General features: G+C 44.9%; 3 non-coding genes across 3 annotated transcripts; 2 read left to right on the forward strand and 1 right to left on the reverse strand.

The window, feature by feature from the left end:
- The first annotated feature begins 4,708 nt into the window (after nt 1-4,708).
- Nucleotides 4,709-4,801, forward strand: trnar-ucu (transfer RNA arginine (anticodon UCU)). The gene is made up of 2 exons: nt 4,709-4,745; nt 4,766-4,801. It is a non-coding gene; the product is annotated as a tRNA-Arg (tRNA).
- Nucleotides 4,802-8,665: 3,864 nt separating this feature from the next.
- Nucleotides 8,666-8,737, reverse strand: trnaw-cca (transfer RNA tryptophan (anticodon CCA)). The gene has a single exon. It is a non-coding gene; the product is annotated as a tRNA-Trp (tRNA).
- Nucleotides 8,738-19,469: 10,732 nt separating this feature from the next.
- Nucleotides 19,470-19,554, forward strand: trnak-uuu (transfer RNA lysine (anticodon UUU)). Its single transcript is given in 2 exon segments — nt 19,470-19,506; nt 19,519-19,554. It is a non-coding gene; the product is annotated as a tRNA-Lys (tRNA).
- The last annotated feature ends 2,111 nt before the right edge of the window (nt 19,555-21,665 follow it).

Raw genomic sequence — 21,665 nt, forward strand, 5'->3', positions numbered from 1 at the left:
TTCAGTATTGTAACATTTCGTTTATTTTGCCTCTCCTCGTTCTTCCTTTCAAAATATATCAGTTCGCACTTCTCTGCATTAAATTTCATTTGCCACGTGTCCACCCATTCCACCAGCCTGTCTATGTCCTCTTGAAGTCTATTACTATCCTCATCACTGTTTACTACACTTCTAACTTTTGAGTTATCTGCAATTTTTGAAATTGTGCCCTGTGCACCCAAGTCCAAGTCATCATTATATATCAAGAAATCAGTGGACCTCGTACCGACCACTGGAGAACACCACTGTATATCTTCAAGAAACAACCGTTCAACACTACACTCTGTTTCCTGTCATTTAGCCAATTCGCATCCATGCTGCCACTGCCCCTACTTATTCCAATAGCTTCAATTTTGCTGACAAGCGTATTATATTACCTCAAGACTGGACTATTCCAATGGTCTCCTGGCTGGCCTCCCATCTTCCCCCTTACATCCAATACTCCGCTGACCGTAACCTAACCCCGTTCTCCTATCTCCCCTGTGATCACTGACCTACATTGATTCCCAGTACGGGAAAGTCTCGATTTTAAAATTCTCATCCTTGTTTTCCAATCCCTCCATGGCTTCGCCCCTCCCGATCTCTGTCACCTCCTACAGCCCTACAGTTCTCATCCTCGTTTTCAAATCCCTCCACAGCTTCACCCCTCCCGATCTCTCTAACTTCCACCAGCCGTACATTTCTCCTCCTTGTTTTCAAATCCCTCCATGGCCTCGCCACTCCCTATCTCTGAAACCTCCTACAGCCCACCAATTCCAATCCTTGTTTTCAAATCCCTCCATGGCGTCCCCCTTCCTATCTCTGTAACTTCCACCAGCCGTACATTTCTCCTTCTTGTTTTCAAATGTTTCCATGGCCTCGCCCCTCCCTATCTCTATCACCTCCTCCAGCCCTACAACCCTCCGAGATCTCTGTGCTCCTCCAATTCTTGCTTCTTGTGCATCCCCGATTTTAATCGCTCCACCATTGACGGCCGTGCTTTCAGCTGCCTCGGCCCTAAGCTCTGGAATTCCTGCCCTGAATCTCTCCGCCTCTCTACCTCTCTCTCCTCATTTAAGATGCTCCTTAAAACCTCCATCTTTGACCAAGATTTTATTCACCTATCTTAAAACCTCCTTACGTGGCTCAGTGTGACATTTTGTTTGATTACGCTCCTGTGAGTTGCCTTGATAAGTTTTACTACGTTAAAGGCGCTATATAAATGCAAGTTGTTCTTCTTGTTGTGTGGCATTTTATCAACCGCATTGCCGTCATCAACCCTCTCTGTTACCTCATTCAAGTTAGTCAAACATGATTTGCCTTTAACAAATCCATGCTGGCTTTCCTTTATTAATCCACACTTGCCCAAGTGACTATTCATTTTGGCCCAGATCATCGTTTCTAAACGCATCACACCTCCGAGTTTAAATTGACTGGTCTGTAGTTGCCGGGTTTATCCTGACACCCTATTTGAACAAGGATGTTCCATTGGTAATTATCCAGTCCTCTGGCATCACCCCCGCTTCCATGGCGGATTGGAAGATTATGACCAGCACCTCTGAAATTTCCACCCTTACTTCCCTCAGAAACCCTGAAAGCGTCCCATCTGGACCGGGTGACTTATCAACTTTAAGCATAGCCAGCCTTCCAAATGCCTCCTCTGTATTAATTTTCACCCCATCCAGTATCTCAACAACCTCCCTTTTTACTGTGACTTTGGCAGCATCTTCTTCCTTGGTAGAGACAGACGCAAAGTACTCATTTAGTGCCTCAGTCATGCCATCTGCCTCCATGCGTAGATCTCCTTTTTGGTCCCTAATCGGCCTCACCCCTCCTCTTATTCCCATTTCGCTAATTATATGCCTGCAGAAGACTTTTGGATTACCTCTTCTGTTAACCGCCAATCTATGTTCATACTCTCTCTTTACCCCTCTTATTTACTTTTTCACGGTACTTCCTATATTCAGCCTGGTTCTCACTTGTATTGTCAAACTGACATCTGTCATTAACCCCCTTTATCTGCTTCATTTAACCCCCTATCTCTTTCCTCATCCATGGGGCTCTGGCTTTAGTTGCCCTGCCTTCCCCCTCCTGGGAATCTACTTAGAGTGCACCCGAAACATCTTCTCTTAAAATGCCACCCATTGTTCGATTACATTTTAGCCTGCCAATCTTTGATTCCAATTTACACGGGCCTGGTACGTTCTGAACCCACTTGAATTGGCCCTCCTCCTATCAAGTATTTTACTTAAAATAGCTCCTTCTCCTTTTGCATAACTAATCTAAACCTTATGATACTATGATCACCGTTCCCTAAATATTCCCCAAGTGACACTTGCTCCACTTGACCCACGTCATTCCCCAGAACCAGATCCTTCCTCGTTAATATTAACACTTGTGACGTATTTGAATATTTGTTGCATTTAATGTAAGATGTTTGACCTGCAAATGTGTCCAAAACACGTTTTGAGGATACTGTTCTAGAGGGCTTATTTTACAAACTTCTTTACCTGCAACCAGCAACCCATCTCCATTAAAGGTTGTGAAGTGAAGCTGGTTTCAGAGCAGTTTTCGGCGTTCAGCTTTTCTCCACAATGTGCAATTAGTAGAAACTCATTTAGAGCACATCTTAAAATCAATGAGAATGTCAGGCACAGGATAGTTGGGATGGAATCGTCTCTTACAATAATTACAAAGTGTAATAGATTACAAAGTGAAAAAGCGAATCCAATCTCTCAGTCTCTCTCTCTGACACTTTCTCGGTGAGTGATCATAAACCAGCAGAAGAAGCTAAAACAAAGAACTGAGCAGTTTTGTTTGTTTCCTTTTCCTTCGGACGAGTACAGTTGAAGAGAATGATTTCTGTTTCCTGTTGGACAAATAACTGGAATGAGCAATGTATCTGATTCCCATGGTTACCCAGTGAAACATCCACGTGTATATCTCAGATTTACACTGAAACCTTCCTTCCTCACTAATTATAGAAAACTTTTGGTAAGGTTCAATCAGACTTCAGAATTCCAGAAGCACAAAGAAAGGTAGACATTTCATGGTGACCTAACCGACAGGCGAGAGAGGTTTGCAGGTTTACCTGGAGCTGTAAATGTATAAACTCCTTCTAATGTACAAACTCCCCTCACCAACAGTAATTCAATTCTCACTGATCTGAGACTTTGGTCATTATTGGTGATTATACTTTGTGGATTTAAAGCAGCAGTAAATATGTTCTGTGTTGTGTACATCGCAGTTCAGTCAATATAAAGCATTGTCATCCGACCTACCCTGAGCAATGCCACAGGGGGAATGTTACTTACGGACAGTTCTGCCTCCTGCAGTTGGTCTCTCGGTCACACATCCGGCATCACCTCTCGGTCTCACACTTCAGAGTCACGCCTAAATATGAACACATTTCTGTTTCAGACTTTTACCTGAAGGTCAACAATTCACAAGTCAAGATGAAGAGAGCAAACAAATCAAATATTTACGAACGTTAACAGATCGAAAATTCACCATAAATGACTGAGGAAAAAATGAAGCAAACGGATCAAGATGAACAATTAGCAAAAGGTAACAATTAAAGAAAGGAGAAGTGGAACCGATCAAATCGTTTTTGAAAAATCCTTTCGGTTTTCATCTTAGTTTCTCCATTAACTTGGGGACGGACATCGAGAAATATTTTTCGTCCCATCATAAAGACAATTAGAATAAACATTTCACAAAGTCGGCCTTAATCTTACTTATACGATAGCATGCTATGTGTTTGTAAAATCTGCAATTGTTTTACCATTTTTAAGTTTAGAGGGATGCTCTGAATATGTGTTTTACATTGAAACGTAAGTGGATTAATAAAATAAAATGAGGAAATCTGTTTAAAAATATGAAGAGCTGATTTTCCATGTTGAATATCGCGATATATTTATATACACAACTGTAATTTGTGAAATGATGGAATGTATTTATTTCTATATCTGTACGGGTAAGGAAATCCCCATTGGAACATTTCCAGGAACCAGCCAAGTAATAAATTAGTTTATCAAACCCAAAACACCCTTTGGGATTTGCTGATTGAACATTTGTATGGAAATCGCGACCATCACAAAGCATTGGAACAAATATACCCGCTGAGGCTTCGGGGCTGTTACTGATTTATTTCTATCACTGAGTAACCTATTTTAAACAGGGTGAAGCTACAAATCTAATGATAAGAGTCTGTGTTGGAGAAGGAACAGATGAAAGTATCAAATTTAATTACACTGATTCCACAAACACTGTACACCACATCCTTTAAACATTGTTAACTGTTTCGACATAAAACGGGTGAGGGTGTAAAAAGAAAGTAACAGAAAAAAAGCTCATTAATGTCTCAAATTTAATTTTGATTTTGTTGCACAAACACTGAACATCCCATCCCTAAAACACTGTCCCGATCTAAAATCTTTCGGCAGGAACCTGAGCCACAGTGAAAATGCTGTGATTTCAACCTGGTTCAAAACACGCAGCCATCTGATTTGGAGTCAGACGCGACTGTTCTTGGACCAGGCCCACAACAAGCGGCTGGAGCCGGATCCATTGGAGGGTGATCCGTGCAGACCGCCACCGCGGCTCTCGGAATGTGAGAGGCGGAAGCAGGAGCAGCCTGACCGCCTCAACCACAGCACAGGATCCCCGCTCTCCCGCCCATTGCATAACTGACTCTGTGGCGCAATGGATAGCGTGTTGGACTTCTACCTAATCAATTGGAGAAGATATTCAAAAGTTGTGGGTTCGAGTCCCACCAGAGTTGAATTTTAATTTCGGGAGCTGGGAAGTGAAATTTTGCAGCAAAACCGCAACAGGAGCATTAATGTCCGTCAAGGATGTGAAACTGCCCCCTGCACTTCATCTTACACAAGTGGCTCCAGTCACACCCGAATTTATGATTCTAAATCCACTCTGAGCTGGATTGGCGAAACACTCTCAAGGAGGAGACTCATCCTCTGCTCAGACCGAAAGTCAATCTGCTGGACTTCCGGCTCTGTCAGACTGTATGTTCCTTCAGACAGGTTTCGAACTGGACACATGCATCCTGCTGCCGTGCGAGCATTGGTGCTTGAGGGGTAGAATTCTTGTTTGCTGTAATTCTATTCCTGTAAAACTACTCCTGCAGTGCAGGATGGAAAGTATCCTGGCTGAGCGGTCAAAGGTGCTGGTTTGAAGCTCCAGTTAAATCCCACGATTTATAGATGGATCAAAATCATAGTTTGCGTCTCCAAAACCGCAACCTCCCTCCTGTAAAAAAGTTACTTGACCTCGTCCTCACCAATCTACCTGTCGCAAATGCATCTGTCCATGACAGTATTGGTAGGAGTGACCACCGCACAGTCCTTGTGGAGACCAAGTCCCGCCTTCGAACTGAGGACACCATCCAACGTGTTGTGTGGCACTACCACCGTGCTAAATGGGACAGATTCAGAACAGATCTGGCAGCTCAAAACTGAGCATCAGCAGCAGCAGATTTGTATTCCAGCACAATCTGTAACCTCATGGCCCGGCATATTCCTCACTCTATCATTACCAACATGCCAGGAGATCAACCTTGGTTCAATGAGGAGTGCAGAAGAGCATGGCAAGAGCAGCACCAGGCGTACCTAAAAATGAGGTGCCAACTTGGTGAAGCTACAACTCAGGACGACAAACGTGCTAAACAGCGGAAGCAACATGCTATAGACAGAGCTAAGCGATTCCACAACCAGCGGATCAGATCAAAGCTCTGCAGTCCTGCCACATCCAGTCGTGAATGGTGGTGGACAATTAAACAACTAACGGGAGGAGGAGGCTCTGCAAACATCCCCATCCTCAATGATGGCGGAGTCCAGCACGTGAGTGCAAAAGACAAGGCTGAAGCATTTGCAACCACCTTCAGCCAGAAGTGTCAAGTGGATGATCCATCTCGGCCTCCTCCCGATATCCAAACCATCACGGAAGACATTCTTCAGCCAATTCGATTCACTCCACGTGATATCAAGAAACGGCTGAGTGCACTGGATACAGCAAAGGCTATGGGCCCCGACAACATCCCAGCTGTCGTGCTGAAGACTTGTGCTCCAGAACGAGCTGCGCCTCTCGCCAAACTGTTCCAGCACAGCTACAACACTGCCATCTACCCGACAATGTGGAAAATTGCCCAGGGATGTCCTGTCCACAAAAAGCAGGACAAATCCAATCCGGTCAATTACCGCCCCATCAGTCTAATCTCAATCATCAGCAAAGTGATGGAAGGTTTCGTCGACAGTGCTATCAAGCGGCACTTACTCACCAATAACCTGCTCACCGATGCTCAGTTTGGGTTCCGCCAGGACCACTCGGCTCCAGACCTCATTACAGCCTTGGCCCAAACATGGACAAAAGAGCTGAATTCCAGAGGTGAGGTGAGAGTGACTGCCCTTGACATCAAGGCGGCATTTGACCGAGTTTGCCACCAAGGAGCCCGAGTAAAATTGAAGTCAATGGGAATCAGGGGGAAAACTCTCCAGTGGCTGGAGTCATACCTAACGCAAAGGAAGATGGTAGTGGTTGTTGGAGGCCAATCATCTCAGCCCCAGGACATTGCTGCAGGAGTTCCTCAAGGCAGTGTCCTAGGCCCAACCATCTTCAGCTGCAACATCAATGACCTTCCCTCCATCATAAGGTCAGAAATGGCGATGTTCGCTGATGATTGCACAGTGTTCACTTCCATTTGCAACCCCTCAAATAATGAAGCAGTCCGTTCCCGCATGCAGCAAGACCTGGACAACATCCAGGCTTGGGCTCAAAACTGGCAAGTAACATTCGCGCCAGACAAATGCCAGGCAATGACCATCTCCAACAAGAGAGAGTCTAAGCACCTCCCCTTGACATTCAACGGCATTACCATCGCCGAATCCCCCACCATCAACATTCTGGGGGTCACCATTGACCAGAAACTTAACTGGACCAGCCATATAAATACTGTGGCTACGAGAGCAGGTCAGAGGCTGGGTATTCTGTGGTGGGTGACTCTCCTCCTGACTTCCCAAAGCCTTTCCACCATCTCCAAGGCACAAGTCAGGAGTGTGATGGACTACTCTCCACTTGCTTGGATGAGTGCAGCTCCAACAACACTCAAGAAGCTCGACACCATCCAAGATAAAGCAGCCCGCTTGATTGGCACCCCATCCACCACACTTAACATTCACTGCCTTCACCACCGGCGCACTGTGGCTGCATTGTGTTCCATCCACAGGATGCACTGCATCAACTCGCCAAGGCTTCTTCGACAGCACCTCCCAAACCCGCGACCTCTACCACCTAGAAGGACTACAGCAGGCACATGGGAACAACACCACCTGCACGTTCCCCTCCAAGTCACACACCATCCCGACTTGGAACTATATCGCCGTTCCTTCATCGTCGCTGGGTCAAAATCCTGGAACTCCCTTCCTAACAGCACTGTGGAAGAACCGTCACCACACGGACTGCAGCGGTTCAAGAAGGCGGCTCACCACCGCCTTCTCAAGGGCAATTAGGAATTGGCAATAAATGCCGGCCTCGCCAGCGACGCCCACATCCCATGAACGAATAAAAAAAAAACTAAACTTTGCAACAGAGTGGTCCGGAGGAACCACATGTCAATTCAAATATGTAGATGCATTTTGGAGCACACCAATTGTACCTTCAACTCTGTTCGAAATGTTCACAAGCAAAAGGATTGTTTGACTTAGCTGAGACTCGAATTAACAATCTCGCCATTTCCCGATCATGTAATGTCATTTCAGGACCGCGCACTGACTGATTGCGCCGCTAGAGTCCGGTCACTTTGATCACCTGTCCCACTCTGCTGGAAAGAATCTTCAGTGTTTGAGGCCCTTCCCTGTGGAAACCTGTCCAGTCACTGTGATCAAACTAATATCCGCACTTTCACTTTCAGCTTCTTTCACATCATCTGCTCCATCGCACTACAAGCGGGTTTTCTGCGAACAGGTCAAAATGAACATTGCCAGAAATTCTATCAGTCGTCGGATTTGAACCCAACGCCCACACAGCGATTAGATTTATTGTCTTAAAGCAACGAGCTTTGTTCGCAAATCGCCTTGCCAGTCTTTCACGTTTTGTTTAATGCCCAAATAAATACATTGGAGCAAATTGACCGCATTTACACCGTGCTGGGGTTGTTCTGCTTAGAACAGAGAAGGTTCAGAGGAGATTTGATAGAAGTGTTCAAAGTCATGAAGGGTTTAGATAAAGTTAATAAAGAGTAGCTGTTCCCATTGACGGAAGTGTCGGGAACAAGAGGACACAGATTTGAGGTGATTGGCAAACGAACCAAAGGCGACAGGATGGAAATCTTTTTTATGCAGCGAATGGTTATGATCTGAAATGCGCTGCCTGAAAGGGTGGTGGAAGCAGATTCAATCGTGGCTTTCAAAAAGAATTTGATAAATACTTGAAGGGGAAAATGCAGGGCCACGGGGAAAGGGACCAATGGGATTGTTCTGACAAAAGGCAGGTCAGGAATTGATGGGTCGAATGGCCTCTTTCTGTGGTGTGTTTATTCTGTGATCAATATTATTTTACATGCAGTGAACAGACCATCCCGAAAAGACTGCCCCGCGATCAAACAGAGTGACGCTGAAACGTTGCGAAAATGCGATGACCCCGACGTGATTTGAACACGCATCCTTCTGATCTGGAGTCAGACGCGCTGCCGTTGCGCCACGAGGTCCACAGCAAGTAGCTGGATCCGGATCCATAGGAGGGAGATCGGTACCAACCGCCACAGGGACTCGAAGAGGCGGAAGCAGCAGCAGCAACAGCGCAGGAGCCCTGCTCTCCAATCCAGCCGTTCCCAGCGGAGAGCTGCCAGTCCCGGCCTGAGCCCTGTCTGGGAGCCGCCTGGCATTCATTCTTCACAGAACGGGACCGATCCAGTTTCAGCTCACACACAAGCTCAGGAATCCCACTCCTGACAGATTCACTTAGAAAAACCTTGTTTAGATTCAGTGAATTGGGATTTAATTCAATCCTCATCTGCCCTCCGCTCTGTCAGTTCAGGACTTTATTTAAACCGACACTTGGAGCTCTGTTTCACAGGGTGCCGACTGTTTAAGCATTTCTCAGTCCCACTACAAACACCTTTTGCTGCAAACTTCTGCTTAATACAAAGTTCCCAGGAACGAGGGAATTTCTCCTGGGTACTGAGTTCGAGTTAAGGAACATTAGAGGTGCGATTACACTGCTTGGTGTATTCTATAGGCCACCAGCTAGTGGGACGGATATAGATGAGCACATTTTCAGGGAAATTACAGAGAGGTACAAAAGGCATAGAGCAGTAATAACTGGGGATTTCAACTACCCTAATATAAACAATTTTACAACACCAAGTTATAGTCCAGCAATTTTATTTTAAATTCACAAGCTTTCGGAGGCTTCCTCCTTCCTCAGGTAAATGTTTTAAAATAAAATTGCTGGACTATAACTTGGTGTTGTAAAATTGTTTACAATTGTCAACCCCAGTCCATCACCGGCATCTCCACATCATGACTACCCTAATATAGACTGGGATAACAATAATATAAGGCGCATAGAGGGGGAAGGATTTTTGAAATGTGTTCAGGATAACTTTCTCGACCAGTACGTTTCTGGCCCACTGAGGAAGGAGACATTGCTGGAATTGGTTCAAGATAATGAGGCGGGCCAAGTGGAGCAAGTGTCAGTGGGGGAGCATTTAGGAAGCAGCGATCAGTATCATAAGGATTAGAATAGCTATGGAAATGGACTTTGTCCACTCTAAAATAAAAATACTCAACTGGAGGAGGGTCAATTTCAGTGGGATGAGAACAGATCTGGCCCCGGTAAATTGGAATTAAAGATTGTCAGGCAAAACTATAATTGGACAGTGGGCGGCTTTTAGAAAGATGATTCGGGTATGGAGAAGGTACATTCCAACGAGGTAGAAAGGTAAGGCAACTAAAGCCAGAGCTCCCTGGTTAATAAAAGAGATAGAGAATAAGATGAAGCGGGGAAAAGTGGCGTATGACAGATGTCAGATTGATAACACAAGTGCCAACCAGAGAGAATATAGAAAGATCAGAGGGGAAGTGAAAAAGGAAATAAGAGGGGCAAAGAGAAAGCATAAGAATAGCGGAAAACATAAAATTGAATCAAAAAGTATTCTACAGACATGTTAACAGTAAACGGGTAGTAAGAGGAGGGGTGGGGACGATTAGGGACCATAAAGGAGATCTACTCATGGAGGCAGTGGGCATGGCAGAGGTACTAAATTAGTACTTCGCATTGGTCATTACCAAGGAAGAAGATGCTGCCAGATTCTCGATAAAGGAAGATATAGTTAAGATACTGGATGGGCTATAAAAAGAGAAAGAAGAGGTACTAGAAAGGCTTGTTGTACTTAAAATAGATAAGTCAACTAGTCTGGATGGGATGCACCCGAGGATGCTGAGGGAAGTAAAGGGGGAAATTGCAGAGGTACTGGCCATTATCTTCCAGACATCCTTAGTTATGGGGATGGTGCCAGAGGAGTGGAGAATTGCAAAGGTTACAACCTTGTTCAAAAAAAGGGTGTAAAGATAAACCCAGCAACTATAGGCCAGTAAGTTTATCCTCGGTGATGGGGAAAGTTTTCGAAATGATAATCCGGGACAGAATTAACAGTCACTTGGACGAGTATGGATTGATTAGGGAATGCCAGCACGGATTTGTTAAAGGCAAATCGTGTTTAACCAACTTGATAGAGTTGTTTGATGAGGTAACAGAGAGGGTAGATGAGGTCAATGCAGTTGACGTGGTGTATATGGACTTTCAAAAAGCGTTTGATAAAGTGCCACGTGGTAGGCTTGCGATCAAGATTGCAGCCCATGGAACACATGGGACAATAGCAACATGGATGCAACACCAGCTAAATGACAGGAAACAGAAAACTGTTGTTTTTTTGGACTGGAGGGAGGTGGGCAATGGTGTACCAGAGGGGTCGGTGCTGGGACCACTGCTTTTCTTGATATATATTAATGACTTGGGCTTTGGAGTGAAGAGTACAATATCAAAATTTGCAAATTACACAAAACTTGGAAGAGTAGAGAACAGTGAGGTGGATAGACTTGAAGAGGATATGGACACGCCGGTGGCATGGACGGACACGTGGCAGATGAAGTTTAACGCGGAACAATGCGAGGTGGTGGATTTTAGTGGGAAAAACGAGGAGAGGCAATATAAACTAAAGGGTACAATTCTAAAAGGGTTAGAGGAACAGAGGGACCTGGGGGTATATGTGCACAAATCGTTGAAAGTGGCAGGGCAGGTTGAGAAAGCGGTTTAAAAAGCAGACGGGGTCCTGGGCTTTATAAAGAGGGGCATAGAGTACAAAAACAAGCAAGTCATGATGAACCTTCATAAAACACTATTTCGGCCACAAATGGAATATTGGGTCCAGTTCTGGGCAGTGCACTTTTGGAAGGATGTGACGGCCTTGAGAGGGTGCAGAGGAGATTTACTACAATGATTCCAGGGATGAGGGACTTAAGTTACATGGATAGATTGAAGAAGCTGGGAATGTTCACCTTGGAACTGAGAAGGCTGAGAGGAGAATTGATAGAGATATTCAAAATCATGAAGGGTCCAGATTGGGTAGATAGAGTGAAACTGTTCCCATTGGCGGAAGGGACATGAAACAAAAGGCATAGATTTAAGGTGATTGGCAAAAGAACCAAAGGTGACATGAGGAAAAACTTCTTCACACAGCGAGTGGTTGGAATCTTTGCTTTTTGTGCTTTGCATGTGAAGAAATGTCATCATTTTACCGACTGTATCTTAAGAGTGGGATTAAAAGTTCAGTGTTTATGACACCAGGAATCTTGTGCAGCCGTTGTTAAATTTATCAAAGCAGGCAATTGTCGCCGTTTATCACAAGAACGCCCTAACCGGATATGCGGTCAAGTTGAAAGTAACGCAACGAGAAGCATCTGATACAACACGAAAGGCATCGGGCTCTGACAAAAATCCCCACCGTTTTTCTTTTCCAACATAAAGTGTGTGACATTTATTCTCTGAACATAGAAACAGTCTGGTCTCGCTCACTACAGAAATCTCCACGTCACAGCGAATTAGCCTTTCGTGACCTTGTCTGTCAAGATGAATTGTGATTTGCGTGAAACCAATGTTCCATTCCTTTATAAGTTTCATGTGCCTGCTCTCCGATCACAAGGTTTTTTTTAGTCCACAGGGTAAATGTTGGACTAACAGCTCTGCTCAGCCGGCAATGATCACTGTACATTTTCTTGCAGACAAAACACACATTGAAACCGTGGAACTTTGAGGCGATGAATCCTCAGGAAAAATAAAATAAGGGCTCGAATCAATCTTACCAATAGCACCAACGAGAAAGGTGAAGAGGTCACCTTCTAAACCAGTAATTCACTCAACTAAACCTTGAGATTGTAGCGACCAAAAAAACAACTGTCTCCTGTCAGTTTACTTTTCCAAAATGAATGGTTGAAGCTTGCAGGAGTTAAAATCCAACGAGCCGGTCTTCACTCTTAAATCAACAACTATGAAGTTAAGAGAAACGTGCCGGAGAAATACTCGATTTCAGCGCGGTGACACTGGGCCAGAGTAAAGTTCAGTTAATATGATCGCCGAGTGGCGAGAGGGTGGATTTGGAACTCCTGATCGACCGCACTGCGCATTTTCCAGATCTGCTTGGAGCACCAATCCCTTCAATTCATCACTTACAGGGACAATTCGATTCTCGGTTTCTTTTCGCTGAACTTGACGAGATCTTCAAAATTGAAAGAGACCCATATCAAAGCTAACCTCTTCACCGACATGCTCACAGATACAAAGCGACCAAACTCGGCTTCAGTGAGATGAAAGCCCAGAGAGGTTTCAAGGCGGAAGGCAATTGCAAAGAAAGCTCGTTCAATGAAAGTGCAGGTCATTGAGGTGCCATTAAAGTCCAGATTGTTTGAACTGAACTTCTTCCGAAAGCGCTTGAGATTCAGGTGGAGTAATTTGGGGACTTCTTTTCCCTCTTTCCAAAAGTTTGAACCACACGTCAAGATCAAAAGTCGAGGGCTAAATTTGGGCTTCTCCCGGGTATGAACCTCGAATCGAGAATTATACACCTACCTAATCGCGCCCAGAAATAAGTCAAGGGGTTTCAGTCTAAGTAAAATAATGGTATTGGAGAAAAAAATTAGATTAAAGATAGACAAATCTCCAGGACCCGATGTTTACCATCCCAGGGGATTAAATGGAGTAGGTGAGGAAATTGTACATGCTTCATTCATGATCGTTCAAACTCTCTTGTTTCAGGAATTGTTCCATGGATTGAAAAATTGCCAATGTCATTCCATTATTTATGAACGGGAGGAGAGATAAGGTAGGAAATTATAGACCTATTAGTCTGTCGTCTGTTGTGAGGCAGTTACCAGTATATGTTATTCGGGAAGAGTGACTGAGCACTTGGATAAATATGAATTGATCAGAGAAGCCAGCATGGATTTGTAAAGGGTAAGTCAAGTTTAACAAAACTAGTTTTTTTTTCATTCGTTCACGGGATGTGGGCGTCGCTGGCAAGGCCGGCATTTATTGTCCATCCCTAATTGCCCTCGAGAAGGTGGTGGTGAGCCGCCTTCTTGAACCGCTGCAGTCTGTGTGGTGACGGTTCTCCCACAGTGCTGTTAGGAAGGGAGTTCCAGGATTTTGACCCAGCGACAATGAAGGAACGGCGATATATTTCCAAGTCGGGATGGTGTGTGACTTGGAGGGGAACGTGCAGGTGGTGTTGTTCCCATGCGCCTGCTGCCCTTGTCCTTCCAGGTGGTAGAGGTCGCGGGTTTGGGAGGTGCTGTCGAAGAAGCCTTGGCGAGTTGCTGCAGTGCATCCTGTGGATGGTGCACACTGCAGCCACAGTGCGCCGGTGGTGAAGGTGAGAATCCCTACGTGGTCAGTTTTCGGTAAAATATTAAGATGCCTACGTGGCAAAGAAGCAGAATGCAAAATGGTTAGAAAGGGTTAATTAGTTAGTAACTGAGATTGATACAAGTGGCCTGGCCCTCCTGCTGGGCCATATGTTTGCTTAGTCATCAGGCCTGCATTGTCTTATCAATGATAGGTCTTTGATGTGAGTCAAGGACTGGTCTGAATGTCTCCATGTTTATGGCAGATCAATATAGGGAACGAGCTTAGCCAAAGTTGAAAGACATTCCAGGTTGGGAGATAAGGAACAGAAGGAACAGGGAAGAACATTCCAAGTTGGAAAGTGAGGAAGTTATCCCCTTTGATGTCTAACAGCAGCATGATCAGCACATGATTATTTATGATTGGCCGGAAATAATGTAACCTCGCATGGCAACCTATGCCCGGCTTATGATTGGTGTTGACCCTCGTTAAGTATGTTCCAACCCTATTGATTTGTATAAAAACGTGTGGATTTCTGTTTGTTTCTTGTTCTTGCTCTGCCAGCATAGAGGGACTCTATCAGGAGTCCAAATCAATGCTGCAGACTAAGAACCCTGCTATTAAAGATGTGTTGGACTTTAAAATGTATTCGACTTCAGTTATTACTGAACCAGACTGAGGGGAAAGAATCCGGATCGTCAAAGGGAGTGAATGTTTAGGGTGGTGGATGGGGTGCCAATCAAGCGGGCTGCTTTATCTTGGATGGTGTCGAGCTTCTTGAGTGTTGTTGGAGCTGCACTCATCCAGGCAAGTGGAGAGTATTCCATCACACTCCTGACTTGTGCCTTGTAGATGGTGGAAAGGCTTTGGGGAGTCAGGAGGTGAGTCACTCGCCGCAGAATACCCAGCCTCTGACCTGCTCTCGTAGCCACAGTACTTATATGGCTGTTCCAGTTAAGTTTCTGGTCAATGGTGACCCCCAGGATGTTGATGGTGGGGGATTCGGCGATGGTAATGCCGTTGAATGTCAAGGGGAGGTGGTTAGACTCTCTTTTGTTGGAGATGGTCATTGCCTGGCACTTGTCTGGCGCGAATGTTACTTGCCACTTATGAGCCCAAGCCTGGATGTTGTCCAGTTCTTGCTGCATGCAGGCTCGGACTGCTTCATTATCTGAGGGGTTGCGAATGGAACTGAACACTGTGCAGTCATCAGCGAACATCGCCATTTCTGACCTTATGATGGAGGGAAGTTCATTGATGAAGCAGCTGAAGATGGTTGGGCCGAGGACACTGCCCTGAGGAACTCCTGCAGCAATGCCCTGAGGCTGAGATGATTGGCCTCCAACAACCACTACCATTTTCCTTTGTGCTAGGTATGACTCCAGCCACTGGAGAGTTTCCCCCCTGATTCCCATTGACTTCATTTTTACTCGGGCTCCTTGGTGCCACACTCGGTCAAATGCTGCCTTGATGTCAATGGCAGTCACTCTCACCTCACCTCTGGAATTCAGCTCTTTTGTCCATGTTTGGACCAAGGCTGTAATGAGGTCTGGAGCCGAGTAGTCCTGGCGGAACCCAAACTGAGCATCGGTGAGCAGGTTATTGGTGAGTAAGTGCCGCTTGATAGCACTGTCGACGACACCTTCCATCACTTTGCTGATGATTGAGAGTAGACTGATGGGGCGGTAATTGGCCGGATTGGATTTGTCCTGCTTTTTGTGGACAGGACATAGCTGGGCAATTTTCCACATTGTCGGGCGGATGCCAGTGTTGTAGCTGTACTGGAACAGCTTGGCTAGAGGCGCAGCTAGTTCTGGAGCACAAGTCTTCAGCACTGCAGCTGGGATGTTGTCGGGGCCCATAGCATTTGATGTATCCAGTGCACTCAGCCGTTTCTTGATATCACGTGGAGTGAATCGAATTGGCCGAAGACTGGCTTCCGTGATGGTGGGGATATCGGGAGGAGGCTGAGATGGATTATCCACTCGGCATTTCTGGCTGAAGATGGTTGCAAACGCTTCAGCCTTGTCTTTTGCACTCACGTGCTGGACTCCGCCATCATTGAGAATGGGGATGTTTGCAGAGCCTCCTCCTCCCGTTAGTTGTTTAATTGTCCACCACCATTCACGACTGGATGTGGCAGGACTGCAGAGCTTTGATCTGATCCGTTGCTTGTGGAATCGCTTAGCTCTGTCTATAGCATGTTGCTTCCGCTGTTTAGCATGCATGTAGTCCTGAGTTGTAGCTTCGCCAGGTTGGCACCTCATTTTTAGGTACGCCTGGTGCTGTTCCTGGCATGCTCTTCTACACTCCTCATTGAACCAGGGTTGATCCCCTGGCTTGTTGGTAATGGTAGAGTGAGGAATATGCTGGGCCATGAGGTTACAAATTGTGCTGGAATACAATTCTGCTGCTGCTGATGGCCCACGGCGCCTCATAGATGCCCAGTTTTGAGCTGCTAGATCTGTTCTGAATCTATCCCATTTCGCACGGTGGTAGTGCCACGCAACACGTTGGATGGTGTCCTCAGTGCGAAGACGGGATTTCATCTCCACGTTATTACATCTTGAAGATGTAATAACGTGGTAGATAATGCAGTGTCTATGGGTGTTATATGCATATTGACTTCCAGAGGCATTCGATGAGGTACCACATAAGAGACTGTTAACAATGAGAGCACATGGATATTAAAGCAACCTATTGACATGGTTGGGGAGTTGGTTGGAAGGTAGGCGTCAGAGAGTAGGGATAATGGATCTGTGCTCAAATTGACAGGCTGTGATTAGTGGTGTCCCCCAGGGATCTGTACCGGGGCATTAGCTTTTTACTATATGCATAAATGAGGCAAATGAAGAAATAGAGAGCCATATATCCAAGTTTGTCGACGACACCAACTTAGGTGACACGGTGAATAATGTAGATGGGAGCATAAAGTTGCAAAGCGAAATTGATAAGTTGGTAAAACTGTGGCAGATGGAGTTTACATAGAATTACATAGAATGTACATCTCAGAAACAGACAATTCGGCCCAACTAGACGACGCCGGTGTTTATGCTGCAGACGAACCTCATCCAACCCCGCTTCATCGAACCCAATGAGCAAACCCTAATATTCCTTTCTCCTCCATGTGTTTATCTCTCTTCCCCGTAAATGCATCCATGCTTTTCGCCTTAACTGCTCCTTGTGGTAGCGAGTTGCACATTCTAGCGAGCATCTTTGCAAATGTGGTTCTCTTGAATGCCATATTGGATTAAATTGTGACTATCTGATATTTATGGCCCCAATTTTGGACTCCTCCCCCCAAAATTGCAAACACCTTATCTACGTCTGACCTATCAAACCCTTGCATAATCTTAAAGTCCTATTTCAGCTCACCCTCAGCATTCTATTTTCTATGGAAAAGAACCGAAGATTGTTCAATCTTTCAATATGGGGAAGTGTGAAGTCATACACTTTGGACCTCAGCAAGATAGATCAGATATTTTCTAACATGTGAGAGGCTAGGAACTGTGGGGGAGGAAAGATGTTCCGAGTCCAAGTGCAGAAATCGTGAAATGTCAGTGGACAGTTACAAAAAATAATTTAAAATTCTAATGGAACTTTGGCCTTTATCTTAAGGGAGCTGGAATTCAAAGGGGTGGAAGTTATGTTCCAGTTATATAAACTCTGCTGAGACTACATTTAGAGTACTGCATTCAGTTCTTGGCACCACACCTCAGGGAGGATATATTGGCCTTGGTGGGGGTGCAGCGCAGATTGACCAGAATTATACCGGGGCTAAAATGGTTAATTTATGCGGACAAGTTGCATAGAAAAGGTTTGTATTTCCTTGTGTATAGAAGATTAAGTGTTGATGTAATCGAGTTGTTGAAGGTGATTAAATGAACCAATCGTGTGTGTGTGAGCTGTGAGACAGCTTGAAATACCAATCCTCTCCACCACTGGGGACTGAGTCTTCCAACATACAGGGATTTTCACTCGTGTAAGTTTCATCCACATTTTCTGCTCTTCATTTCTCCGACCTGCTTGTTGCGCCTTTCCCTTCAATTCAGGACTTACAGGAAAAACTCGATTCTGCGGTCAATCTTCGGGTCACATGGTGAGATTTCAAATAATTGAGATCGACCCTTATCAACCCCAATATCGTCACCTACACGTTTGACGAATGCAAAGCAGCTTCTATCGTGGCTTGGCTGCACAACTCCTTCAAAGATACTGTCGGTAATTGGAGGGTCTTTCAAGTCATGACACGAACATAACAGTTCGCACTGCCGTTTTCCCCAAGGCGCTTCAGATTCATGTGGAATGATTTCGGTCTGGCGGTCAAATCCGTTCCCTCTTTCCGAATCCACCTTTGAACCCGGGAGTTTTGGTATTTTTGATAACCGAGAACAAACTGGTTTGTCCTGTATTTTACATTACTTTCCGGATATTACAGATAAGCAGAGCACTTGAGCTGTCACAGGTGTGACTTTAACTTTTCTCTCTCTCCTCTAAATCTCCCCGGCAACTGCCACTAACCACAATCTTCTGTCACATTTCTCCATCAGAAAGTTCAGAGTCTCGGTTTCCAAATGAAAATACGCCCATCTCTTCAATCAACGATAGCCCAGAGAGAGTTACTTAGTTTCAGCTCCCAATTTCCCCAAATCCTCAAAGTAGCAAGGAAATAATTGTCCTTAAGTTAATAATAATAATATCATTAAAAGTTCTTATCGTCTGGGGCTTTGTTTCAGATTCCACGGCTTTTAAAGGTCACTGCGGATGTTTAACGAAGCGCCTCTTGGTTGGAGGCTTCTGTGTGGGAAAGATCAGGAAGCGATAATTGAGAGACGGAGGATGAAGCTGTTTGATGCGAGCAGTGGTGACACAGACCGTGCGCGGCTCCAGTGGCGCAATCGGTCAGCGCGCGTTATTTCTACAATAATTATACGCTGGAGAAATGCTTCTTCATGTCCCCATGTGGGCACTGAGGCTCCTCTGGCCGACCGTCTTGCAATAGCAGGTGCGAGTTTATTTGTTTTCAGAGGAGAGGGGGAAATTGGCGACAGCTGAAATGGTAAAGCGGCCGGCACGAGATCATTGAATCCAAAGAACCAAAAACACAATTCTTCTTTCCGTGAAGCAGGTATTGATCGGTTTGAAGTGTCGTGTCGGGAAAATTCGGGAGGCAAACTTACTGCCTGGTGTCACCATGTATCGGGTGAAATTATTCAGCTTTCAATTGTTGATCGGCTGAAAGGTCGAGAGGCCTTTTCCAGCTCCCGTGTGGAACAAGTTTAGCTTTTGAGCCATTGGGTAAAGTGTTTTTGTTTAATTGCTGCTAACGAATGACAAGACATTTTGTACAACCAAGAAGAACTGCAAAATCACGATTTCGCTGCCCATGTTTCTTACATCATGTTCAACAGAAACAAGGATTCTCCTCAACACGTTGCTGAAAATTTTTTCAAAGGGATACTCCCCCCAAATTCGGCATCGACAGGGATAATTCAGAGACCCACCATGTATCTGTGTGATGGAAACCCATCTAATAGCGAGCCTGGATAGCTCAGTCGGTAAAGCAACAGACTTTTAAAACAGGTAGTGATCTGAGAGTCCAGGGTTCAAGTCCCTGTTCAGGCTAAAAAATTTAAAACAGCTGGCAAGTTCTGCTTTTCCAGCAGACCAACATCAGCGAAAGGAGCAAGAGTTGGCCATCCAGTCCCTCGCGCCTGCTCCGCCATTTGATAACGTCGTCGCTTATCTTCGACCTCAACTCCACTTTCCCGACCTGTCCCCATATCCCTTGAGTGCCTTCGTGTCCAAAAATCGACCGAACTCAGTTTTGAATCGATTTCATGGCTCAGCATCCACAGCCCTCTGGGGTCGAGAATTCCAATGGCTCACAACCCTCTCAGTGAAGAAAACTCTGTACTAAATGGCCGGCCCCTTATGTTGAGATTATAACCATTAGTTCTATACTCTCCAGTCAGGGGAAACAGCGTCCCAGCATCTACCCTGTCAAGCCCTCCAAGAATTTTACATGTTTCAATGAGATCACCTCTCATTCTTCTGAACTCCAGAGAATCTCGGGCCATTCTGCTCAATCTCTCCTCATACAACAACCCTCTCATCCCAGGAATCAATCTAGTGAACCTTTGTTGCACCAACTCTAAGGCAAGTGTATTGTTCCACAGATCAAAACTGTACACAGTGCACCAGATGTGGTCTCACCAAAGCCCTATATAATTGCAGCAAAACTTCCTTATCTTTGGAATCCAACCACCTCCCAATAAAGGCCAACATACCATTTGCTTTCCGAATTGCTTGCTGCACCTGCATGTTAACTTTCTGTGATCCATGTACAAGGACACACAAATCCCTATGAATACCAACATTTCGTAGTCTCTCATCTTTTAAAAGATATTCTGCTTTTCTATTCTTCCTACCAAAGTGAATAATCTCACATTTCCCCACTTTATACTTTATTTGCCAACTTCTAGCCCACTCACTTAACCTGTCTGTATCACTTTGCATCCTCTTTGCGTCCTCCTCACGGCTTACCTTCCCACCTAGTTTTGTATCGTCAGCAAACTTGGATACATTATACTCGGTCCCCTCATCTAGGTCATTCATATAGATTGTAAATAGCTGAGGTCCGAGCACTGATCTTCACGACACCCCACTATTTACAACCTGCCAACCCGAAAATTACCTGTTTATTCCTACTTTCCGTTTTCTGTACGTCAACAAATCCCCAATCCATCCTAACAGATTACCCACAATCCCATGAGCCCTCATCTTGTTTAACAACCTTTGTGTGGCAACTTGTCGAATGCCTTTTGAAAATCCAAATGTTCTACATCCACTGGTTCTCCCTTATCGACCCTGCTATCGACATCCTCGAAACTTTGAATAGAGTTTTGAAATACGATTTCCCTTTCATAAAACCGTGTCGCATGTGCCTAACCAGATTATGATTTTCTAAGTGCCCTGTTAACAAGTCCCTAGTAATAGATTCTCGCAATTTCCCTGCTACTATTGTCAGGCTAAATGGGCTGTAGTTCACTGTTTTCTCGCTGCCTCCTTTCTTGAATAGCGGAGTTACATTTGGTATCTTCCAATCCATGGGGATGTTTCAAGAATCATGGGAACTCTGGAAGATAAAACCAATGCATCCACTTTCTCTGCAGCCACCTCTTTTAAAACCATAGGATGTAGGCTATCAGATCCAATGAATTTGTCAGCTTTTTTTCCCATTAATTTCGACAGTACTTTTTCTTGACTAATTTAATTGCTTTCGGTTCCTCACTCTTATTGGAACCTTGGTTCCCCAATAATGCTGGTATGATTTTTGTGTCTTCTCCTGTGAAGACAGACACAAAATACTTGTTTAACGTCTCTGCCGTTTCCTTATTCTCCATTTTTAATTCTCCTGTCTTTGACTCCAAGGGACCCATGTTTATTTTCGCTAATCTCTTCCTTTTTGCGTACTTGCAGAAGCTCTTACAATCCATTTTTATATTTCTTGCTGATTTACCCTCATTCTATTTTCTCGCATTTTTGCAATTCCTAGGTCATCCTTTGCTGATTTCTAAAAACCCTCCTAATCCTCAGGCTTACTACTCTTTTTGGTAACATTGTAAGCCTCTTTTAACCTAATTCTATCATTAATTTCTCCAGTTAACCAAGGTTGGTCCACTTTTCCGGTTGAGTTTTTAATCCTCAAGCGAATGTTATTTTGTTGAAGAATT

This window comes from Heptranchias perlo, chromosome 20 (assembly GCF_035084215.1).
Source record: "Heptranchias perlo isolate sHepPer1 chromosome 20, sHepPer1.hap1, whole genome shotgun sequence".
NCBI classification, from domain to species: domain Eukaryota; kingdom Metazoa; phylum Chordata; class Chondrichthyes; order Hexanchiformes; family Hexanchidae; genus Heptranchias; species Heptranchias perlo.